At 43.5% G+C, this 24,468-nt stretch overlaps 1 pseudogene across 3 annotated transcripts in view; it reads left to right on the top strand.

The window, feature by feature from the left end:
* The window catches only part of LOC147712810 (serine/threonine-protein kinase 31 pseudogene), a 345,011-nt pseudogene that overhangs the window by 194,806 nt on the left and 125,737 nt on the right, over window positions 1-24,468 (top strand). Inside the window, exon 1 of one of the 3 annotated variants that reach the window (XR_015296023.1) lies at window positions 1,030-1,176. The exons of the other annotated variants lie outside the window; for them this stretch is intronic. The product of XR_015296023.1 is annotated as a serine/threonine-protein kinase 31 pseudogene, transcript variant X2 (transcript). Of the gene's footprint in view, window positions 1-1,029; window positions 1,177-24,468 lie in introns of those variants that run through there. 3 annotated transcript variants of the gene reach the window in all.

Below are 24,468 nucleotides of genomic sequence, written 5' to 3'. Positions count from 1 at the left end.
AGCATAAAACACAGCATAGCATAACAAATCAAAGCATAGGATAGCAAAACATAGCATAGCAAAACAAAACATAGGATAGCAAAACAAAACATAGCATAGCATACATGTTCACTCACCACCACCACAGCATCATCCAGGGGCACCACAACATCGCTATGCGCCACCACAGCATCACTGAACGCCACAGCATCACTCGTGCGCCATCACAACATCACTCAGCGCCACCACAGCATCAATCTGTGCAACCATTCAACAACTGGTTCAAATATGTTCTCTCAATGTTTCTAGCTTTATTGCAAATGTAACAAAAATATGTTAATATTTCACTTCTGTTCTTGGATTTTCATCACAATAAAATACACTGAACATAATCTTCACAAAAGTTATTTACAAAAGTTTAAGCTATTGCCATTATAAATTACAATAACTTTTATTTAAGTATTAATTATTTAAAAAAATTAAAAGCCATTGTTATTTGTAATATAAAAACATGTAAGTCACGTAAATACAACACATATAGCATTACAAATGCTATAGGTGTCACATTCGCGAAAGTTATAACTATTGGCATTGTAAATGAAAAAAGCTATTAATTTTCAAAAACAAAACATAAATAAAAAATTGTCATTTACAATACCAATAGCTCAAACTTTCCTAATGCGAGACCTATTACATTGCAAATGCTTGTTAAATGTTGTCATGTGTGCTAAAGTGAACTAGCACTACAGCTTTTGGAATCCATTATAAAGGCAAAAAAATGCTGGAATCTGGATAAATCTGGTACTTTTATTCTATGTCCTCTTTATTTTCACACTTATTCCACTCCTTCACCCCATTCTGAAAATTTATTTTGTCAATGTCAACGTTTTCGTTCTGTATGGAGACCGGTCCGCTGAATTCTCTCTTCACTAATTGAGCCCGAAGCTTTGAGGCGTCCCTTTTGTATGTGTGCCCGCTGCCTACGGATTTGCCCAAGTCCCTTTTCTGTGTCGATGCCATAGACTTGCGAAGCTGCGATGGAGTCTCCATTAAAATGGCGCGGGGCGGGCCCTACACAGTGTAAGGTCCTTTGGCGGCTGGGCAGGCCCAAGTTTACGTGCGGAAGGGCGCCGTGCTCGGCACATGACACTAAGGAGTGGGGTTTCGGTTTTCCTCCTCGTCCTTGAGTTTGTTTCGGTAAACTTATTAATTTAATAGTAACTTAACAGTGTACAGAGCTTTCGGTATGTTTGGATGGCGCTGTGAACGTTGTATGCCCATTGTGTTCTTCTTTTTAAGCTTTATTACAGACAGCAAAACGGTGCCGTGCTTAGCGCTGCAGTCTTGTTTGTGTTCACGGATATGCAGTTAAATGTTTGTAATGAAAATATACAGTGAACGATCTACTCACACCTGAGATGGGACAACTGCACAAGTCAATTTGGAATTTTAGTTATCCACTATTTTCTTTGAAGGTTCGACATTCATTTCTCTCAGTAGTGAACATTGTATTTCAAGCAAATACATATCCTGGTACTTTTTCAAGAAACGTATAATACACCTGAACTTGCTCTGTACCAGGTGTGAGAACCTATCTAGTCTCTTTTTGCTCCTTACATGCTTCTATTTATTTTGGTATTCCAAAGAGCTAAAAGTAAGACATTACAAACTTGAAACAATGCGTCGTGATTTGCTAACAAAAGGCACAGAATAACTTAAGTTCTCTTCATATACATGGATTGATTTATGTTTGTTCTCAGCTCCTAAGTTTGCAGATTGCTTATGTGTGACATTTCCATGAACTCATTGTGCTTATGAGGATAGCCAAAAGAGTGACGTTTCGAGTGACATGTTAACACGAGTAAACCAAAGTATGATGAAGTCTATGTAAACTGATAAATATCACAAATTATCTCCTGTTGTTTAATGTAAGATCTAGAAAAGACCTTGAAGATTCTGCAACATCCCTGAAATGGAAGGGCACTAACCTAATTCCCCTTTCTAACATGATTTTATACTGTAAACCAATTTGTCACTGTCTGAGGATAGTGACTGCCCCTTGAGATCTTTACTGAGAGGGTAGTGAATGTGGAATCCACAGCCTCTCACAATAAGGATATTCATAGCACCCAGAAGGCCTTGCAGAGGGGGCAGCTACAGAAACGGAGGCACATTTCCCAGCCTTAGACGCTACTGCTGCAGCGCACCTTGAGGTCTTCATTGAGGAGGCAGAGAGTGAACACAGTCAGCTGCTACTTTCACGGTGGACAATCACTGTACCCTGAAGGCTTATTTAACTAATTTGGTTTCTGTTTACCGTGCACCATATTGTTGGGTCAGGGCCCCAAGAAATGCTAATGGGACCCATGTCCCTTCTGAGACCTTTACTCACAAGTGGTCACTGAGCATCACCGCCTGCTGGCAGTTCATTGACACTCTATGCTGTCCTCCTCACTCTGCGCCACCACTCTCCTTCCCACAATTTCCCTTCTAGTCATGCTCATTTTAATACTGAGTCTAAATGAATATGCTGCACATGCCGAGAGTTTGTCACTGATGGAACTCTCACTGAATTACAATAAGCTACAATAATTAAATGTAACTTCTGCACAGAGATGTGAGCCACTGAAGGCTTGAGCCAAGCTCGAACCAGATGCATGGCTCTGGCTCAGTACATGGTTCACCTGCACCCTGAAGCCCAAAACGAACTGAGAGTGGCTCCTGCCTGCAACTCACGTTTTAACTCCATGCACCAAGAATTAAAGACAAAACAATAATAATCTATGTAAAATAGGGGAAAGAAAGGGTACCCTCTTAGTGACTGAAAAATATAATGTGAAACAAGAAAAGCTGGGATCAATCCCGGCTTTCCCGCTTGACCAAATTCTGTGGTTTTAAGCAAATATTTTATTTCATGAACCTCCCTTTTTAGGTCTCGTAGAGAGACCTAATGCCGTCCATCTACAAAGCTGACTTTTTAAGATCCGGATATTGAACAGTTAACGAGAAGCGAATCACGTGACAAGCTCCTTGTGCACGAGCTTGCCCGAGCCTTCCCCCTGCCAGCAGCATTTCTCCTGCACTCGGCCCACCCCCCTCCCTCTCGATATGGTGCGCTCTGCCTCAGGCCAGCATCTCTCCTCCCGTATCGTCACGCTTCCTCCCAGTCCCCACAAGCAGGCAGCAGCTTCAAAGGGATCTGCTTCCCCCCGCCCACCAATCACCCTCCCACGCCAGCAGCTCTTCCCGCTCCGCCCCCTGCTCTCCGCCCCCTGCTGCATCAAAGGCTTTTTTTTTTTGGATCCATTTCACGTGAAGCGCTGACGTCTTGTTCCAGTTGTAGTACGTGTTTGTTTCGAATGAACTCGACCGAAGGTAAACAAACTCGACTGACGGTAACGACAAGCTTTACTTTACCAGTTGTATTTCAGTTGGCCAGGGAGTCCCTACTGTACACTACACACGGACATTCTCTACATTAATCATACATGCAACCTGTATCTCCGCTATTTAAACTTCTCCCCGTAAGCTGCTTATTGTTGTGGATTTTCACAGCGTAAATGTTCAGCTGCCCCGGCATTGTGTAATATTTGGTATCCCCTTGTCACCGGCTCTCTAAAGGCTTACGTTGCTAATATTCAAAGGTGAACAACAGACTGAACGTTTACTTATTTCAGTTGCTTTTATACAGCGTGTGTCGCCAAAAGACTGTTCCACGGTTTTTGATCCCACTTGTTTTGTTTAAATATCATGGACTTGTTACACATCAAAGTACAAGCACCGCGATCGAATTAAAGTGAAATTGTGGACCCCCAGCTTTCAATGGGTGTTCATAAACTGTAAAAGACGGGAGCCTACTCTCATGTGAGAATTTCAAATCCCATTTACGGGCGCAGACACCCGGCAGACTCCTAAGCTCCACCTACCCCTCTATTGCCACTGTCCGCCATACCCGCCCTTCACATCTGCAGCGGAGGCAGGCCGCACTTTCCAGAGTCCTCAATGTCTGTATCACATCTAATCTGCAGGCTGAATATCGAGGTACCCTACCTGTCTGTGCAGCGGCCGGGCTTGGCTCCGCCACTTCGTCTTTCCTACCGACCGGCCGGGCTTGGCTCCGCCGGTCGAACTCAACTTCCCAGCAGCCTCCAGGGGGAGGAGCCGACGACATCAATCAGCGCGTCAGGCGGCGCATAAAGCTCCGGCAGGTCCCTCGTCCCGCGAGGACGCGCGCGGGACGTGCCGGACGAAGCCCGGACAAAGGGCGGGCCCTCTACGGCAGTAAGAGACAGGGACAGGGCCCAAAACTCTGCCCACATTATTTCCTGTAAGTTTTCCTTACTTATATTGAGGCTGCAACTGCTGAAAAGCTATCCTGTGTTTTGGTATCATATGACTTTATTTTGCCGTTATTCTCTACGTTGACTTTCACCATGTCTAAAGCAAAATCTATTATAACGGTTAATACCATTGATAATTACATGGTTCAGAAGGTTGCAAAAATTAACAATGACAGGAGATCCTCACTGGGGTTGAGCCTTTCACCTGAACTGCCACTTGACAATACGCCTCTACCCACACCAGCCTTTGACATTAGCAAGGAGGTATTTCAGACACCTGAGAATAATCCATTAACCCAGCTACTAGTAGCCATTGCAGACTCAGCCTCTGAGAGTATACCTGACAAAGAAATAATACTGCTAGAAGAGGAGCCCCCAGCACCGGTACCAGCTCCAAGAGCTGTTAAGGGCGGGGAGAAGAGCCTATCCAAAAGGGGCGGGCTTCGCTCAAGTAAAAAACGCCCTGATGCATCCCCATTGGAGAACATTGGTGAAGATATAAGGGGAATCTCTGCAGGGAAGTTACTCTTGGACGAAGACCAATTTAAGAAACTGCTAAACGCCCTAGATAGTAAAATTAAAATTATTACTAAACCTCTCCTAAGTAAAATAGATCACCTCACGGAAGAGGTGAATAGGCTGGGGGGCCTGCTGCAAAAATCACTAGAAGAAGCAGCAAGTAGTGCTATGCAGAAAACACTTAGAGTCGAATCAAAAAATACACAGACTGACTCCAAGTTAGAATTACTGGAAAATACTCCCCCTATCCCCATGTTGACTACTGACACAGGAGGGGGGGGTTCTAGGGGGTTAGATATTCACATTGGTGAATCTGAAGGGCTAAGCCAAAGGGTCAGAATGGCAGATTCCAATACAGAGAAGGGGCCCGTAGAACTAATTGTGGAGGCATCTCCCCTGATATTGGTTTTGGCAAATGTTCCCCTCTTAGAACCAGGCCAAGTTGAGAACACTCCTTCCCTGATAAATAAATCACTCCACTGGTTATCAAGGAATATGGCCTTCACCCGTGGAGGTATGGACCAACTGGCACAAGAAGTTGTAAAAGCTAGAAGAGTAGAATGGATCGGGGGTGGTACCAAAAAATTTAAAGGGGATTGCGTGGTGTTACACCTCACTGATCCCGAAGTGCTGCCAAACATCCTAGCAAACATATATCCCCCTCAGCGTAGATCCACAGAAATAGTCCCGTTAACACTTGATTTCTTCTACGTAAAAAAGGGAATACCCTAAATCCCTCGGTGCTTAAAACAAAATGGAACCCTGTACTAAAAAAAGGTAAACCGCTCAGTATGAGAAGCAATTGGGGCATACCGATGGAGAATAGATTCTCTGCTCTTTCTGGCCTCAATGAGTGCGATTGACTGAAAGGGCGGATGAATATAGTAAAGGATAACACAACAGGGATTCAAGAAAGTGGTACAGGTGTCGCTATGAAGCTTATTGCAACAAACCTTAGCAATGATAGGACACTTAGTTCTAGTGGGGAATCTTCTTGTATTGTGGGGCAATTGACACCGATTCCCCGCATTATTGAATGTAGCGGGGAAACTAGCCCCCCACCCATTATGATCCACTCCATGCATGCAACACCATTACAAGGGAGGGTCAGCCAGTCGAAGACAGGTCTTAAATTTCTTTCCTGGAATCTGGCGGGAATCCACCATAAATGAGAGTCTCCCGAATGGGGTGAATTTGTTGACAGCCATGACATAATTATGTTACAGGAAACCTGGGCAGTGACCCGTGTTCATCGGTTCGGCTTTCTAAATTTTTTTGCCCCGCGAAAAAGAACCCAAAAGGGCGGCCCTCAGGGGGTCTAATCATATGGGTACGCCAATCTTTAAAATGTACCATTAAAGCGAGGCCCGTTAATAACTGTGATTTACTCCCAATTGTGATAACATGGGCCGATGGCCATGATATGGCCCTCTACAACATCTATGCCAGGGGAATTCAAGGGGGTAAAGCCTCTGAGGTGGTAGTAGCATTAGATAATGATTTAGAGAATCTCCCAACACACACCACCATCCTAGTAGGGGGAGATATGAATACTACATTCGAACCACTAGGTCATGAGGATAATGAAATGTCCCTAGATGAATATACCAAATGGGGAGTCCCACAATTGGACTTACCTGCGGTAAAGAAATGGACCGAGGTGGCAATACAGGTGAAGAGTTTGTGCTTGGCTAGGGGGCTGAGGGCAGCAAATGGTCGCACTCCCTCAGACCTCCAGGGTGTGCATACCTTTGATAATACAAGATCAAGTAGTCGGATATACTACATTCTTGTAGATGTTAGAGACTGGCACAAGATAACAGATATGAAAGTGACATCTAGATTAGAGAGCGACCACAACCCATTGTGTTTGCTCTTTAAGCAGGACCAAGGAGATAGTATACCTAACCAGGAAAGGGGCGTTATGACGTTAGATGTCATTCCAACAACCTCCGCCACATTAAATGGGCATCACTGATGGATAAGCCTGGGGATATGCAGGATTTATTGGAAGTTGTCAGTAAAGAGGTCAGCAGATTGCAGGCTCATTGCAATGAATCAAATTTTAACAAATTAATTGAAAAGTCACATCCCAAGTTTTTTGTTAATTTACAGGGGTTTTTCTTAAAAAAAGTACAGCAGAGGAAGGGTGCTGGCCCCCAGAGAAAGCGAGGGTGGTATGATCATTCTTGTAGAAAGGCACGGCAGAACCTTAGCCTAGCGTTAAGGTCTAAAGAAGGAGTGTTGAAGGCCAGGGATGATTATAGAAAAGCTCAAGCTAGGACAAAAAGGTTGTGGGACGAAAAGCAATGGTTAGATCTTAAAAAAGCCTGTGCAGCTAAACAGCAGAAAGAGTTTTGGGCCATTTTAAAATGGGGTAGGGCGGAAATTGCTGAGTGTCCAAAAAATCATGTAGCAAAGGAAGCACGGGTGGATTTTTTTAAACCACAATATGCTGACAATTCGACCTCGCTATCCCACTCGTTCCCCAAAATGGTATTTTTTAGCCATGGAATATTCTCATTGAAAGATGTAAATGTAGCATTGGACGGGGTGACTAGAGGTAGGGCGCCAGGAATTGATGTATCTGACCGGGTTAGCTGGTGCCAATATTTTGTATGGCTTGCCAATTCTATCGCACAAGGAGCAATGATACCAGCATCATGGAAGGGTGCGGAGATCATCCCAGTTTTTAAAAAAGGGGATAAGGCTTTACCAAGTAATTAGAGGCCCATCAGCCTTATCGATTCAGCTCAAAAACTGATGGGTAGAATGATACAAAATAAAATACAAGCCTGGATAGATGATAAGGATATCCTTTCCCCGTACCAAGCTGGCTTCCGACCCCTAACCAGCTCAGTCGACCAGGTATTCCATTTTTTAACTCTTTACTGGAAAAACGTGACCTTGACAAATGGTCCATTATATGCTGTTTTTGTTGACTTGAAGTCAGCATTTGACCTAGTACACCGACAAAAACTATGGATTGTTTTAAGTGAACTTGGAATTAGCCCCGAGTTATTGACCTTGCTCGTGCGCATGCACGAAAACAACTACGCTAGGATTAGGTGGGGTGCACAGGGGGACGTCACAGACTCTTTCCCCGTGGAGCGTGGGGTAAGACAGGGATGTGTCCTCCCCAAATGTGAACAGTACTGGGATTTGATCACAAAACCCCTGGATAGAAAGTTGCATTTCCAGTTCAGAGTTGGCTCCCTACCTTTAAATGCTTTTACTCTTAAATGGTCTCCAGGCAATGTAAATACATGTTGTTACTGCAAGGTACACGTTGAGGACATCCCATATTTTTTGTTCGCTTGCCCACTATATGCTGCCCCAAGAAGTAGATGGCTAAAACCGGTTTGCAGGAATTTGGGTATAAGGAACTACCTAGAAGCACTAAGAATATTAAGATCAAACTATGCTCCCAGTCTTGCAATCGCCTTAGCCAAATACTTGGGATGGGCCTGGATAATTCGCACGCGCACTTTAACTGCAATTGATTATACATGATGGAAAATATCTAATTTTAAGATCAATCCCATTTATCATGAACTAGGTACTGTGACTCCGATTTCTTATGTATGAATTTTTAAGCTGAAAGAATTCGCCAGCATTACTGTATTTGATTGTATTTAATGTGTATTTTATGTCGATCTTAAATTTAGCGTAGTATTTATTTCTGTTTAGAATAGGGAAAAAATGCTTTTATGACAATGCTGTCGAATAAAGTATTGAAACTTGACTTGTAAAGTAGTAATTGTATTGTAATTGCATTTATATAGCGCTTACTAACCCCGACAGGGCGTGGAAGCGCCTCTTTGGCGAGTCTCATTGACCGAGGCTGCAATCTTTGCTGTTCATTGACAGTTACTGAAGCAATGTTTTCTTGGGCTTCAACGGATGACGTCGGAAATGCTGAAGAGCCCAGCCCCGGCCTCTGAATAGGTTTCGAAAGAGGAGGCAGGCCGCCTGTTTTTGGGCAACACTTGCATTTTCCTGGACCAAACAAACTTTCCATTAGATGCCCCTAAGTAAAAAAAAGAAACAAATAATGGGAAATTGCTCCTGACTTGAATATATAAAGCGAGCTTGTGGTCCCATCCACCTGGCGCTGACACCAAGCGGCTTGGGGTTTTATAGGAGTGTAAAGTTTACGTTTGGCTGAGTGGGTTATGGGGCGTCAGGGAACCATACGAGCACAGCGCTGTGAGTCTATGCCACACAAGAGTTCAGGCGATCCCGTGCTACTTAACCTCCTTGGTAATCATGTGACAACTCTGTCCTTTATTCCACATCTTGCTTCGGTGCTAACACGCAGGGAAATTCTGTTGATACCACTCTTGATGTGTGTGTGTAAACGGAAAAGGGGCATCTTGAACATATAAGAATAGTGCCAGAAGCTGATTTTATTGCATTTCAGTTTTATTAATTTGTTTACATAATGAGGTCATGAGAAGGTGCAAGTTAAATCATTTTCACATGTGAATGTTGGATGTGGCTAAGGCACTAATCAGTCTCTTCACTCATTATGTAAAAGCCAGACAAAGCAAAATCAGTTATCTCTACTGGTACAGGGTTCCTCATGGACTAGGGTTTCTTTGGTTATATCTCTATTACACATCTTAAGTAGTTTGTAATATAAAAAGTGTTGTGTATTTCGTCAATTCTTCTGCAATGTATGTCCCACTGCAATAAGGACGGACTGGGGCAAGTGTATTTGCTACGTTCTGTATTACACACACTTAGCAAGATAGTACCAACGATGTTCCCCTTGTTGATTGCATGGCTGCTTTGTGCAATAAGCTAGTTCAGCATGTCAGGGGTCCGTGAGTGGAGCAGGATACGGAGGTAAGTGCCCGCGGTAAGACTGCAGCCCTGCCAAGGGTCAACCAGGGGTTAAACCCCACACACACAACTCCACATATACATACACATACACACACAACACCACACACACACAACCACACACACAACACCACACACAACCCCACACACACAAGACACACACAACTCAAAAAACCAACACCACCCCACACACACAACACCCCACATACATCTAAACACACACACAACACCACACACACACACCACACACACACAACCCCCCACACACACACAACCCCCAACGCACACACCAACACACACACACACCCCTCACACACACCCCTCACACACACCCCACAAACACACAACAAAAAACAACTCACACACAGAACACCACACACGACACACACACAATTCTACACGCACACAACACCACACAAACCACCACACACACAACCCCCCCCCCCCCCACACACACACACATACACACACACCCCACACTCAACCCCACAAACAATCCCACACATAACTCCACATACACACACAACCGCACACACACACAACCCACACCACACACAACCCCACACACAACACCACATACAACCCAACAGACACAACACACACAACTCAACACACAAACACAACCCCACACACACAACCAAACACACACACAACCCCACACACACAACTACATGCACACACCACACACACACAACCCCCCACACACAACCCCCTCACTCACACCAACACACACACCAACACACACACCACACACACACATCCACACAACCCCACACACACAAAACACCACACAAGACTCCACACACACAATTCCACACACACACACACACACCACACAAACCATAACACCCACAAAACCTCAGACACACACACACAACCACACACACTCACACCCCACACAACCCCCCACTAACACACACACACACACAACACACGCCCCACACACACACACACACCCACACACACACAACTGCACACACACACCACAGCCCACACACAAAACCCCCAACCCCACACACATTGCAATACAAATGCTATAGGTGTCATATTTGCAAATGTAATAACTTTTGACATTGTAAAGGACAAAGCTATTAATGTCAGCAATTTCAAAAACACGTCAATAAAATTTTTGATTTTGACATTTACAATACCAATAGCTCAAACTTTCCAAATGCGAGACCTATTGCATTGCAAATAGGTGTCACATTTGCGAAAGTTAAAACGATTGGCATTGTAAATGACAAAGCTATTAATTTCGCTATTTTCAAAACCAACACATAAATAAAAGATTTGGCATTTACAATACCAATAGCTTAAACTTTCCTAATACGAGACCTATTGCATTGCAAATGCTTGTTTCTACATTATCACATATGAGAACTCCTTCAAATATGTGATTTCAGGACATGCGTTGTACAAAAAACTCTTGTGTTTGATTTATTGGAATATAATGTTGCTCTATGTATAATAGGAATCTAAGCCACATGTATGGTGCATGTGACAAGTCCACAATGCAAGTGTGGGTCATTTGTGATTGCAGGTAACTGAACTCCACAAAGCATCTTACGATTGTAACAGCCTGCCTGGAGACAGAGCACAGGCTCCTCTTTTGCCCCAAGGCTAAAGGAGGCTGACATGTTTAGGAATTCCCGCATCCAGTGCCATACAGGAATAAAGTGACAGAGAGGCTGTGCACAAACAACAGCCAACACTAAATGTGTAATGATAAAGTGTCAGCATATCCATGACAACCTCATCTTTTCTCGACACAGCAGGCTGCCTGTATTCCCCGGAACTGTAGAATGACAGCTCACACAGGGACTCGCAGAGCTGTGCTGAGAGAGTCTCAAGCAATTCCGAGGGGCAGAGAGGAGCTGTAAATGTGTGAAAAACATTTCAGTGTAGTGATGCATTAACCAACATTGACATGCATTAGTCACACCTGCCATGCGTAGCAATTGGCAGGACTTTTAGGCTTTCTCTTTGTGTCGTGTGTTAGTCAAAAATTATTTGGCTGCTTCAGGCCACAGTGGTGTTCCACTCCAGCAAGAGACTCTCTTTGGGTTCTCTCAGGACTAGAAATCAAGGTGCTCTCTCAGAGGTTGAAAGGCTTTGTTTCTCCTAGTGCAGTATAACATTGTAGATAACAATGGAGCTTAATCCTGACTTCTGCAGTAATCCTGATTAAGGCCTAGAGGAGATTTTGCACCATAATTGGAATTACAAGAAGTGCTCCAAGAACATATTTTGACACACAAAAACCTGCTGAAATTTGTGACATTGAAAAGTCACAAGACTTCAGGTTTTGCAGGGAAGGGACACCAAACAGCTAAACTGTCTGCAACATGCTATGGGATTATGAGGATGCTTCATAAAGTTCTTCCTCTCCTCCAGTTTCTCGCAAGAAGGATAATGGTCCAGGCTCTGATTCTTTCAAGCATGGACTACGGGAATGCCATTTATCTAGGAGCTCCTAAGGCCACGACAACTAGACTACAGATCATTCAGAACTGCGCAGCCCGTTTGCTCCTAGGTCTCCCATATCGGCAATCGGCTAAGCCTGCCTTGAGATCACTACACTGGCTACCAATAGTAGAGAGAATCAAATTCAAAGGACCAACAGATAACAACACCAATAGAGGACTACAGAGAAAATCCTTGTTTTATCCACCACTTCAAGCATGGCACACAAAGTACTGGCTTTTCAACAGGCTGTAGTACGGGACATAGATCTCCTGTATCAGGAAACCACGCAAGAATTTCACCTTTCAATAGTAGAGTAAAGAACGCTTCCTGAATTGTCAAACATGGACTCCATTGTAAAAAAAACGCGGATAAAGGGGAAGCATTTTCTGGTCATGCCCAAGGATCTTTACAGAGAAGAATGTTTAAACCTACTCCACAACACCAGGAATTATGAAAGACTAGAAAGAGACCCAACAAGAGGCATTGTGGAAGACATCAAATATATGGTAAAGCCAGTAGAATAAATTCGCTGGATAACCATACATGGGGCTGATTTCATATGTGAAAAACACCCCAGAGTGCCGTATTTTTATATTCTCCCAAAAGTGCTCAAAGGCAGGCATCTGCCACCCGGTAGGCTGATAGTTTTACGTATAGTATCAGTACAAGAACCCCTATCAAAATTTGCAGACCATTTCCTGAGACCACTTGTAATGAAGATGCTGCCTAGTGTAAAGATACTAAAGACACCCTGGACACCCTGGTGGGCATACTGTTCGATCCTGAGGCAGGGATACTGGTCACCATGGATGTGAAGGCCTTATCTACTGGCATTTCTCAGAAGGAATTGCTCAGAGTGATCAAGACACCAGACAAGGATATATCATGGGACTCCATAACTCCAATGGGCTTCTTGTTGGACAGCACACATATGCCGCCCACAAAAATTACTTTTGGTTCTACTGGCAAAAACACAGAACCTCTATGGACAGTACTTTTGCTCAAATATAGCCTGCCTGTACGTACACAACTTTGAAATGGTGCTTGTGATGAATTTCTTAAACCCTTTCATCTCTAAAATTAGGATGGGAGAATGTTTCATAGATTATTTTTTTTTATCATCTGGAGAGTTACTGAGACCCAGATGCAGGACTTCACAAACTGGATTAATGACAGAAACAACTTCCAAAATGTCACTGACTCTGCAAGCATGGATGAAAAATTATTCTTGCCCTTCAAGATTAAGGCAGGGAAGAACACCCTGCAGAGTGAGGTCCTTTACAAAGCAACAGATTGAAACAGCCTCCTGAGGTATGATAGTTTTCATCCCTAGTCACTAAAAGAAAATCTACTGACTGGCTAATTCCCACGCCTGAGTAGGAATTGTACAGAGAAACAGATTACAAAAAGCATACAGCAAGCTAGCTGAGAACATGAAAGAAAAAGTATATCCAGAGAGAGTGGTACAGAAAGCAACCAAACAAGCATTAAATAACCCTGGAGAACAATTACTTCCACGCTAATAAAATGAACAAAATCATTTACAGACACTTGGACATACTGGTGTGAGGGCCACTAAAATGCAAGAAGACTTTTTTCTCATTTAGACTTGGATAACCAATTACAGATATGATAGTAGACATGAGATCTAAGGTCACTAAAGTCAAGCCATCTGCAAGACCAATGCTGAGACTTCCAACACTCACTGGGAGTTTTCTCTGCAGACGTTGCAATGTTTGTCCTTTGACTGGAAATGCCAAAGAATTGGATTTTGGTGTAAGTACCACCTGGATTCTCAAAAAACACACTAATTGTGACTCTAACAATGTCATTTACACCGTGATCTGTGCCTGTAAACTTAAAAGTGTCAGTATGACAACAAGAAATTAGAGTCGTACATTAATCATTTTATGTAATATTTTTTCAATTTCTTGTTCTGAGACCCAAGGTGTGAGACAGTACAAGTACAATAGGATGGATGACTATGGCACTGGAGCTTGATTTTCTCGGCAGGAGAAAAAGATGGCGTCTTTCTCAGTGCGTCAAATGGGAGGGACGGCTTCCTTCGGCACTCGCATCAGCTGGGCTTCGGATAAGTAGATAGCCGCTCTGCTCCAAACCACGTGTGTTGCTTAAGGCAAACACCGGTATACTTATACCTGGAAGGTGCCGTGTTTGACGTAAGGTTGGACATAAGACGTCAATAAAAGATGTCACTAAGAACTGGCTGTTGTTTCGGACTCGCAGGAGTTCTAGGACAAATCAAAACAAAAGCATGGGGAATTCCCAGGTTGCTGTAGGTTTTGTTTGTTGAAAGAACTCGTTGTACTTTCTAGGAGTCTAAGGAAGTAGCTTTGCCGTATTTGGATTGCATTGGCTATTACTAAATATGGATATGATTCTTATGCCTTTATAAGGGTATGATTTGTTATAACCACATAAGGGCATAAATCGGGAATATTTAATTAGGGTCCTAAATACGATCACAACACCCACTCCACGTATAATGGCCATCATTACTAAATACTAAGCAATATATAAACATATAGGTATGCATGTGTTTTCCAGCCCACCCCAAAATACATTGAATGCATTTGAAATGGTATAAATACACAAAAATGAGTATTATACTGTACGCTTTCAAGCAGTGGTATCATTCAGATAATGCAAATATAAATATCAGCTGAATGAATTGCGAAAATTACATTTATGAAATGGCTCTTAATACAGAAGAGAAGGTCGAGACCATTTCATCACATATTTATACAAGATTGTACATGTGCTAGAGGCTGATACAAAATATTGTCTCTAGAGCCTCTAGGAATAGAAGCTCTGTTCTCTAAGAATAGTTCTACTCTAAGCAGAGTACCTTGTGCCTGAAAAAAGTAAATATTTTGAAAGTTGGGAAAATAATTTTGATTTCAAGGGAAAAAATAGTTCCAAGTGTTTTCAGCAGTGTTGTTTATAAAAACTGAAGATTATTTTATAATTGAGTGTGAGTTAGTGACTGAATGTAGTGAGTGTTTGAATTGGTAATTAGTTTTACCTCCCAAAAGGAAAACTTTGTTTTACTTAACAGTTATTTGGAGCTCCATTTCCCTTTGGGTTACACGGAGTCCCTCTCTTTGGTTTAAGAATATAAAAACTGAAGGCCAAATTCAGAGTTCAGGGAACGCTGTGTGCTCGCTATTTCAATTGTTATTCTCGTTGTTAGGAGAGAACATTACCTCAATTAGGCCAGCAAAAAACGCGTCTACCATAGTAGGTGAAAGTTGGGCCAACTCCGAAAAAGTTAAAATAGTGCATATATGCAATGCATTGCTATCATCGATGTCAGGATCAGCAATGTTCACAGAAAGTTGTACCTGTGTGGTGCCGCTTTCATCTCGTACTTCACCGCCACCTAATCGTAATGGTGAAGTGTCAACGAATGCCATCATCAGAATCGGTAGCCGCTGGGGACAACACGTTGCATGAGTCGTTACTGGACAAAGCAAAGCGTCGATATCCATTGGTACTGCTGATAGTAGTGTAAGACAGACGTCCAACACGCATTCTTCTCCGTATAGCAGACATCGAAGCACAGGTAATATGCAATTTTGCCAGATCAGTCTGAATGAAAGAAACCAGGTAGTATTCAGATCTCTTAGCCGGGCCAATCCGAGGACCTTAGTGATACGGTCTCTGTATCGTGTTGCTAGGATCGTTTCTTCCATCGTAGCCTGAGTTTTGTCTGTGACTTGGCTAGCCATATCGGAGCAGAAGGAACAAAAATAAAATTCCTGCTACAAGTCCCAAAATAAGAGGCAGGCCACCGAAAAGAGAATGCACAAAATTCGGGAAGATGCCCAGAACTGTTTCAAAAGGTGTTAACAGTCCTGAAAAAATTGTCTTAAATACATGTGCGATGCCACTGGTATCTGACATGTTTGAAATTTGGCTTAACATTTCTACGAAATGCACGGGGCAGTTTGTCGATAATAGGGTATGTATCTCTGCTGCTGTCCTTGCAGCTTGCAGGTCATACGTCTCTTTGGACGAGGTTAAAGGCACAGTTGTCTGTATAAGAATAGACTTCATTCTGCTTAAAGTATCAATTCCAATAGAAGCGATATTCACAGAAGGCCATAATGCTGCCTCCATGTCTGGATTGCTGTTTGGATACAATACTTGCATACAACAAATGACCCTGTAAGTAACGCTCACAAACAAGGGTTTTCCTGGCATCATGCCACAACAGCTGTGGTCACTTAATATAACGTAGCTACAGTTGGAAAGTTGTCTGAAAAAGGGCTCTATCTGTGTAGCTGGGGTGCCGGGCAGATGACATGAAAGGTTGTTTGATGAACCTTTGCAAGATCCATGCAAGTTTATACCTTGACATAGGAGTGTACCGCTCAGTGATGTTTTACAATTATTACCACTAAGAAATACCTCTTTCCCCCACTCCAACATCTATGTGTATAAGGTAAATTCCAGGTTGATTTGATGTATCCTTTACCCAACCTTTCATACAGGCCTGCTGGTATATACTTTTGGCAGTATTGAAACTGAAAAGGGTTGTAATGGTGCCATGTATTATCCATTCAATGACAGGACTTTCTGGCATTGTCAATGGTAATCTCTCAAGTTTTTCAATGCTCAGCACCGTATAGTCTGCTCCTTTTTGTGCCAACGAGATTTGTCTATCAGTAAGGTTAAAGATAGAAAATAGTGACGTTCTGTTGATTAGACGCCATGGCACGCGACCTGAACGGAGGTTTTGTAACGTCCAGCCTAGCTGTACAATAGAATGCAATTGGGACTGACCATGTTGTAACATTAACATATCCTGTTCTATTATATCAATAGCAGATGATACAATGCTGTCCAGTGAATAGATTCTGGAGGACAGAGTCGTTAACCCATTGTCCACTACAGAAAGTGTTTTTTCCAAAATAATACGATCAATTTCTCGTATTTTTTCTGCAGTTTCAATTTGATTTAATTTCCAAGCTTCATTGTAAGCTGCGTATATACTGGCGTATATGAAACTTTTTTGACACTGTTTGCGAGGTACCAGTATGAAATCTTGCAAGTCAGCACCGTCTTCAAGTAAAGTTAAGTGTTGCTTAATTTCGGGAAGTGTGGATCTCTGTAGCCAGTCGAGGCATAGTTTTCCTACACTGTATGTTGTAACTATCCCTGGATGTTGTCTCTGGGAATATCTTGGGTCTGGCCTGTTCTGTTTGAACCCCTGTATTTTGTTCAGGAATCTATCATGACAGTTATTAGTGTCTGCGGGCCAGATCAACCATTTGTTCCAATCAGGAAGTGTTCTGTTTTGTTTTAAAATATAGACCACGTTTAACCCCTCATCTGTAGTGGTGTTTCTATCAGGCATTGGCTTTGGTATAGACGGGTTGTTTAAATCTTTTATCTTGGGTAAACCAAGACAGGTGGTTTGCTGAATTGGGTCATTCAGGAACATTATTTGTTCTGGGATCATGCAGGCTCTGAACAATGCTTCTAAACCTTGTACCTGCCATTCTTTTGTACCCCAGATGGTTTTTGTCTCAATGTTGTTTTTCCAAAATTCAAAACCAAATGTAGACATTTTTTCATAAAATTTCTCAGAATAAAGCAGTTTAGTATTTGTCAACATGTTTTCACTCCTGTCTTATTTAACATTTTGAAATAGAATGTTTCAGGATCAGTGACATTAAACTCCGAGAAGTATGGGAATTTCTCATACAATATTTTTGAACTGCCTTTTGGCTGGGTTGGACAATGTTCCCATTGATTATAACTAAAAATATTTCTAGGATTTGCAGAATGCAGATAATGATGCCCAAAGTGGTTGAAACAATACACTTCCTCATAATTCGACGAACCCTGTAAATAATCATGTTCTGTAAAATTTGCTGACATTTCTAAATCTGACATCATATTATTAATATTTTCAAAGTCCCAATCATCAGAGAAGGTACTAGGTGATACAAAGTCACGTAAGGAAATCTTAAATTGGTGTGGATATTTCAGGAGCTCAACCGGGCCATAGATTTCATAATCAGTTTTGTCCCATGCTATACCACCAGGTATAGGGATGGCTCTGATGTTCACTGATGACAGTTCTCTTTTTTCAATGTGTGATGAACTGTGTGGTTTCAGGACCAAGTTGATGTTCTGACTTGCTGTGTCCATTGTACTATATTTTCCATCAATAAATCTACCCAAACTTAAAACCAAGATAGCCATAGAAGGAGAAAAAGTACACCTAACACAATCCATAATTTAATCCATTGTGAAGTTAGATATGTTTCTCTCAGTTTATGAAAGAGTTCTCTGATTTTTTCTTTGGATGTTTTTGTTGCTGGCTTGTCTCCATGTTCACTTGGATCATCGGAAAAGTCATCAAAGTTGATAAAGTAGCCAGATGCAGTTCTGTCAATTGGTGGGAATGCTTCCGGATTTCTATTGATCTTTGCATTTTCTTTTGTTACATTTGTATAGTCCGAGGCTACATCGTTGTAGACTGGTGTTTCTTGATGAACTGTTGCAATTTGGGGTTCAAGAGGCACAAGTTCCATGGCTTTGTTGCATAGTCCTTTTTTAATTACTGCAGGTTTGTCAAATGTGATTAGTCTCTCAGTTTGAACCTCTTGGATTGTAGCAAGATTTGGTCTTCTGCTATTTCTTGGGAGTCCACTAGGCCTACTACTTATTATTGGCCACATGGTTGTGGTTTCACCAGGTCGATTGATACAACTCGGTTCTCCTTTTTTCCAGCAAGTGGCAGTAGTACTACTGATCTTGTTCCGCTGACAGCTACGACAGGTACTGCTTTTCTGTAAGAAGGCCCAAATTCCTTCTTCACCCCGATCTTTTCTCTGACCAGATCCCCAATCTTTGGAATCCAGACAGGTCTTACTGGGACAGGTGGTTTTTCTTCAGTGGTAGTTGGCTTTAGCTTTTCGTTACTCAAACTTCTTCTTGTTTCATTTAAGGCCTGTAAAACCGCCAAACGATCTTTGATATCAAAGGCTTTTTGTTGCACCACTGAAGTCTGACAATCCAAGTCCTGAATGATCATTCTAGTACCAAATAAAAGTTCGTACGGACTGATACCTCCTAGAGAATTTCTTGGCATTTTATTAAGCCTACGTTGGACACTTATTAGATGTGTGACCCACCCGTCACCCGAACCTAATACCCTCGCTGTTATAGATTGCTTTATGTCCCATTTTTCTCTCTCCACTACCGCATTTCCCTCGGGATGAAATGGACTAGAATACCGCAATGCAATGCCCATGCTGGCCATGGCCTCCTTGTAAGCCCGAGAGCTAAACACAGGACCCTGGTCAGAATGTAGCATGCCAATTGCGTATGTGCCGATAAAGACTCGCAAATCTTTTATAACAGTTCTGGCGTCAGCCGAGCGATGGGGCACATCCAAATGAATCTCGTACAGGAATCCACTGCGACCATGATATATTTATAGTTGCCGTCCCTTTGTAAGGGACTACAGTGGTCCAGGTAAACACATGCTAATGGTTTGTCTAAGATTAGAAGGGGAGTCTGCGCTGGTCGTTTCACTGTTGATACTTTCATTTTCTGACATATTTCACATTCTAGAACATAGTTCCTAGTCTGTTTTCCCATTCGTGGCCACCAATATCTCTGTTTTAATAATGATACTGTGGCGGAAACACCAGCGTGAACAGAGGCAAGACCTTCGTGTGCCGCTAAAATTAGTCCTAACCTGTGCTCCATATTTGGATTTGCTCTATCCCCCACTCCAGGAATTTGAGCAAACGGAACGTTGTTTTCATCAGTTTTGTATGAGTACTTTACTGGAAAGCCTTTCGGGAGTGTCTTACCGCGGTCTTTTACTGAAGCACTGACAGCTTGCATTATCTCGCTGTCTATTTTTGTATGGCAGCTACGGAAGCCGTTTGTACAGCTGCTTTCGCGGCCTCATCAGCCAATGAATTCCCCGCAACGTGAACGCCATCACGTTGATGACTCAGTGTATGAATCACATGAGTTTTTTGTAGTTCTTTTTGTAAACGAACTACCTGTTCCCAAAGCATTTTATGCTTGATTTTGCCACCTTTTGCATCTTTGTGGTTGTTTTGAACCCAGATCTGTAAATATTCATTGTAAGACTGGACACAGCAATAGGAATCGCTCACTATTAGTGTGGGGAATTCTCATTCGCTATTTTCAAGTGCCATCTTAAAAGCCTGTAGTTCAGCTCGCTGAGCTGTACAGTCTCCGAGTGATTGAGTTTTAGTTACCAAAGTTTTAAATTTTCCTTCGTGCCAACGACCTTTAACAATCGCGCACGCAGCACTGTAGGCTTGTTTACCTCCAACCACGGGTTGTGCTGAGCCGTCTGTATATATTATACAACCGTAATGTTCTAGAGGCAGAATCTCGATCGGCAGAGGACATTCATATTCATATTGTAGAAATTCTTGTGTTTTTAAATTAGGATCAAATTCGTATACTACGTCTGGTGCAGCAAGAGAATTAACCCATTGTATCCATCTCGGATGTAAAGCTTTAGCATTGGGGATGCTTGCTCTTGTTACTGCTTCTAGGGCAGGTATTGGTGTAACGATAAATATTTGTTTACCTCGTGCGAGGGTTCTGTCTTTTGCTACAGCAGTTTGAACTGCAGTTAGAATTTTTTCAGTTGAACTGAATTTCATTTCAGCTTGTGTGTACAAATGCGATTTGTAAGCTATTGGTACCGTTTCTCCCGCATTAGAGGTCAGGTATGTGAATCTGCATCTTCCTAGGATGACTCGGATTACAAGGTTGCGTTCGTCTGCGCGTGTTTGCAGTTTTGTTTTAGTTAACATGTCTGTCTGTAATGATCTTAATATTTCTGTGTGTTTTTTAGTCCAATTAATTGGTTTAAAATCAGGTTTTATTAGTTCGTAGAGAGGTTTAACCCTCTCTGCATAATTTAGAATGTATGTTCTTCCGAAATTCAGGAAACCTACTATTGATTGTAAGTTCTTCAGCGTTTTTGGAGCTTGGAGTACTGCACACTTCTCTAAGAAGTTGTCTGCTAGGCTTTTGCCTTCACTTGATAATTCATATCCTAAAAATAGGACAGTTAGATGGGCAATTCGTGATTTTTTTAAAGTTACATTTGTACCCTTCAGATGCGAACCCAAGTATTATAGTGTTCACTCTTTTCAAGTGAGTCTCCAGGGCATCGTCTGTAAGATAGGTGTCATAGACATAGGATAAATGCCTCATCATCATACATTTGTAGTAACTCTGTTACACTGGCTGAAAATAATCCTGGGCTGTTCTTGAATCCCTGTGGGAGACGACAAAATTGTTTTTGGGTCCCCATCCGTGTCATACGTGGACGATACTCAGCTAGCGGTCATGATCAGCGGGGATTCTGGGGTGGAGGCCCCAAGATTCTGGGACGGACTACGGGCGGTGGCCAGTTGGATGACGTCCATCTGTCTCCAACTGAATGCCAAAAAAACAGAGATTATGGTCTTTGGCAAACAGACGGAACTCTGGGGCGACATTTGGTGGCCCCCTGAGCTGGGTCCCACCCCCACTCCGGTCTCGGAGATAAAAAATCTGGGGGTGTGGTTGGACCCCACTCTTAGTTTTGTATGCCACACCAAAAGGATTGCGGCTTGCTGCTTTGGCATCTTGCGTAACCTGAGACCCGCACTCAAATTCTTTGACGCCGCAACCCGTCAACTTGAGGTTCAGGCGACGGTGTTGTCTTGGCTTGACTATGCCAGCTCCCTTTTTATAGGGTTAAATCAGGCCAAGCTCACCCGTCTCCAGCGAGTGCAAAATGCAGCTGCCAGAGCAGTTGTAGGCCTTCCTAGGTTCTGTCCTGTTTCCCACACCTTACGTGCTCTCCATTGGCTACCCATTAGGCAGAGGATTCACTTTAAAGTGCTTTGTATGTCCTTTAAGATCTTTAAAGGCCCCTCTGCCCAGATCCTTCATAACCTTCTGTGCCCCTATATTCCGGGTCGTTCTCTACGGTCTTCGGACCGTGAATTAGCAGCAGTTCCACGTTTCAAACGCAGCCGAGCTGGGGGACGCTCCTTTCGGGTGCGTGCTGCTGCTTTGTGGAATGCCCTTCCATTTAATCCGGACCCTCGTCGACCTGCTTTCATTCCGTAGGGCTGTCAAGACTCTTCTGTTCCCGTAGTCCTCTCCCTTCCGAACGTCCATCTCTTCAGTTATGTTGTGTGGCTTCCTTGTCAGGCGCCGGGACGCTCCTTTGCTGGAGCAGCTGTGCGCACAATAAATGCCAGTAACATAACATAACATAACATACTTGAGAAAGCGGTTAAATATCTGCTTTCAGGTGCTATGTTTTGACAGAAGAAACCATTTGAAATATCTAATGTCTTTTTATATTTTTTGCGAACAATAATATTCATTAGTGCTGCACTGTGTGAGTTTGTACTGCGAAAGTTTTACAGCAGAAGTTTAGATGTCTGTAGTCCAAAACTAGACGATATGAATCGTCTGGCTTGGAGACAGGAAACAAAGGATTGTCATTTGTGAGGTGCATGTTTCAATCACCCCTGATATTCAAGTTGATCTAAAATTTCTTTTACTTGATTTTTAGCTTCTTGCTTAACAGGATACTGCCTCTGTGCAGTAGGTTGAATTTTTAACTGGATTTTATGGTGAGGAGAATCCTCATCCCATCCTACATGCTTTTTATATAATGCAGGGGCTTGGGCCACTGCCCATTTTCTAGCAAGTGTGTATTTCTTATTGTTAGACCCGTCTGCTTCTGAGAGTCCTCTCACCACTATGATTTCTTTTGTTCCCCTATACCTCCCAAAATTTGTCGCTTTTCTTTGTCTACCAGGACCTTTTGTGTGCTGTTTCATGGGGCTAGATGTTCCTTGACGCCCAGTTGTTCACAAGGTTTTTAGCACCTATTTACAAGGCACCTGGCGAATCCTGTGACATTATAGACTGGGATTGGCAACCTGTATGAATGACCTCAAAATGGTGGCCGTCCCTTTTCCTCATGTGAGTTACTCCCCTTGGAGCCTCCATGAACCTTGACCTTTCAAGGTTTTGGCGCCCTTTTACTTGGCACGCATTCCTGACTGGAATTACTTTATTTTCCCCAGGTACACAAAATGGCTGCTCTAGAACCCCAGTATGGTGGCTGTTAGGGTCCCAAATACCTCTCAGGAGTGCCATGTCATTGGCCTAGCCCAAAGAAGGTTCTAGAACCTACTGGCACGAGCCAGCACCTCAGGGTACTGGCTATATAAAGTCCAGCCCCTGGCGGCCATTTTAGATGACCAGAAGACTAGATAGGATAATGATGTTCCAGATCTAGGTGAAGAAGGAGATTCCAGACTTGACACCAGATTGACACCTGCCCTGTTGACCCCTGAGGCGGCTGGTAGCGCGGGCAGTAGAGCAAGCAAGGGTCACTGGCGTGGATCCTGACTGGCGTTCCAGTCAGCTGTGTGTGCGGTGACCTTGCGCCTACAGCGCCTGCCCAGCGAGTGCCTCGTTGTCCCCAAGAGACTGTGGCCGTGTTCGTGTGCCTCCCCGCCCCCCCCCCCCCGGTGGTGAATTACGACAGACTCGGGTCGCGAGGCGAGAGCAAGTTCGCCGCGACCGCGAGAGTCTTCTGTGCCCCCTTTTGTGACAGGCACCTCCAGCGAGGAGCTCGGACGTCTCCGAGCTCCACCGGCGTAGAGTGCTTCCTGCGCAGACTGAGGTGAGGTGGTGCGCCGGGGCGGGGAAAGGCCGGCCTTCGTTGGGCGGGACTACTGTCTCTGCCCCTCCCCAGTGAATCGGCGGCTGTAGCTGTGGGCGGGAACCATCCCTGTTTGAGGAAGTCGGAGGGAGGTCCGTGGAGCCCCTGAGAACCCGTCGCTGGCGAGAGAAGTGCTGAACCCGACTGAATCGCTTTTCGATTGCAGCCGATGTGAGATGGGCCCGTTTCTTCAGGTGGGAAGCGGTGATATAAAGGAACTGTGAACCGGCACTTATTTGACTGAGGGCGAAGATTGTGTGACCCACTTGTGGGACACCCCCGAGCCGCACGGCCACCAGCTGCTGCGTGTGCCCCATTGCCTGCCTTCTGCCTCGCCGCCGGCCTCGCTGCCGCCTTGGTCGCTCCCCTTTGGTTTTCGCCAGCTGTTTTGCCCTGAATTTGTGCTTGTTTTCTCGTGTGCCGTGTGATCGTTTCGTCAGCTGTTTTTCCATTGTTTTGCCCGCCATTTGTGCCTGTATTTTTGTGCCGTGACATCGTTTTCGTTTTCCTTCCTGTTTTGCCTATTATTTGTGCCCT

Source organism: Lissotriton vulgaris, chromosome 5 (genome assembly GCF_964263255.1).
Source record: "Lissotriton vulgaris chromosome 5, aLisVul1.2, whole genome shotgun sequence".
Taxonomy (NCBI): Eukaryota; Metazoa; Chordata; class Amphibia; order Caudata; family Salamandridae; genus Lissotriton; species Lissotriton vulgaris.
The sequence above is the reverse complement of the archived record's forward strand: the minus strand, read 5'-3'. Positions and strand labels throughout refer to the sequence as shown.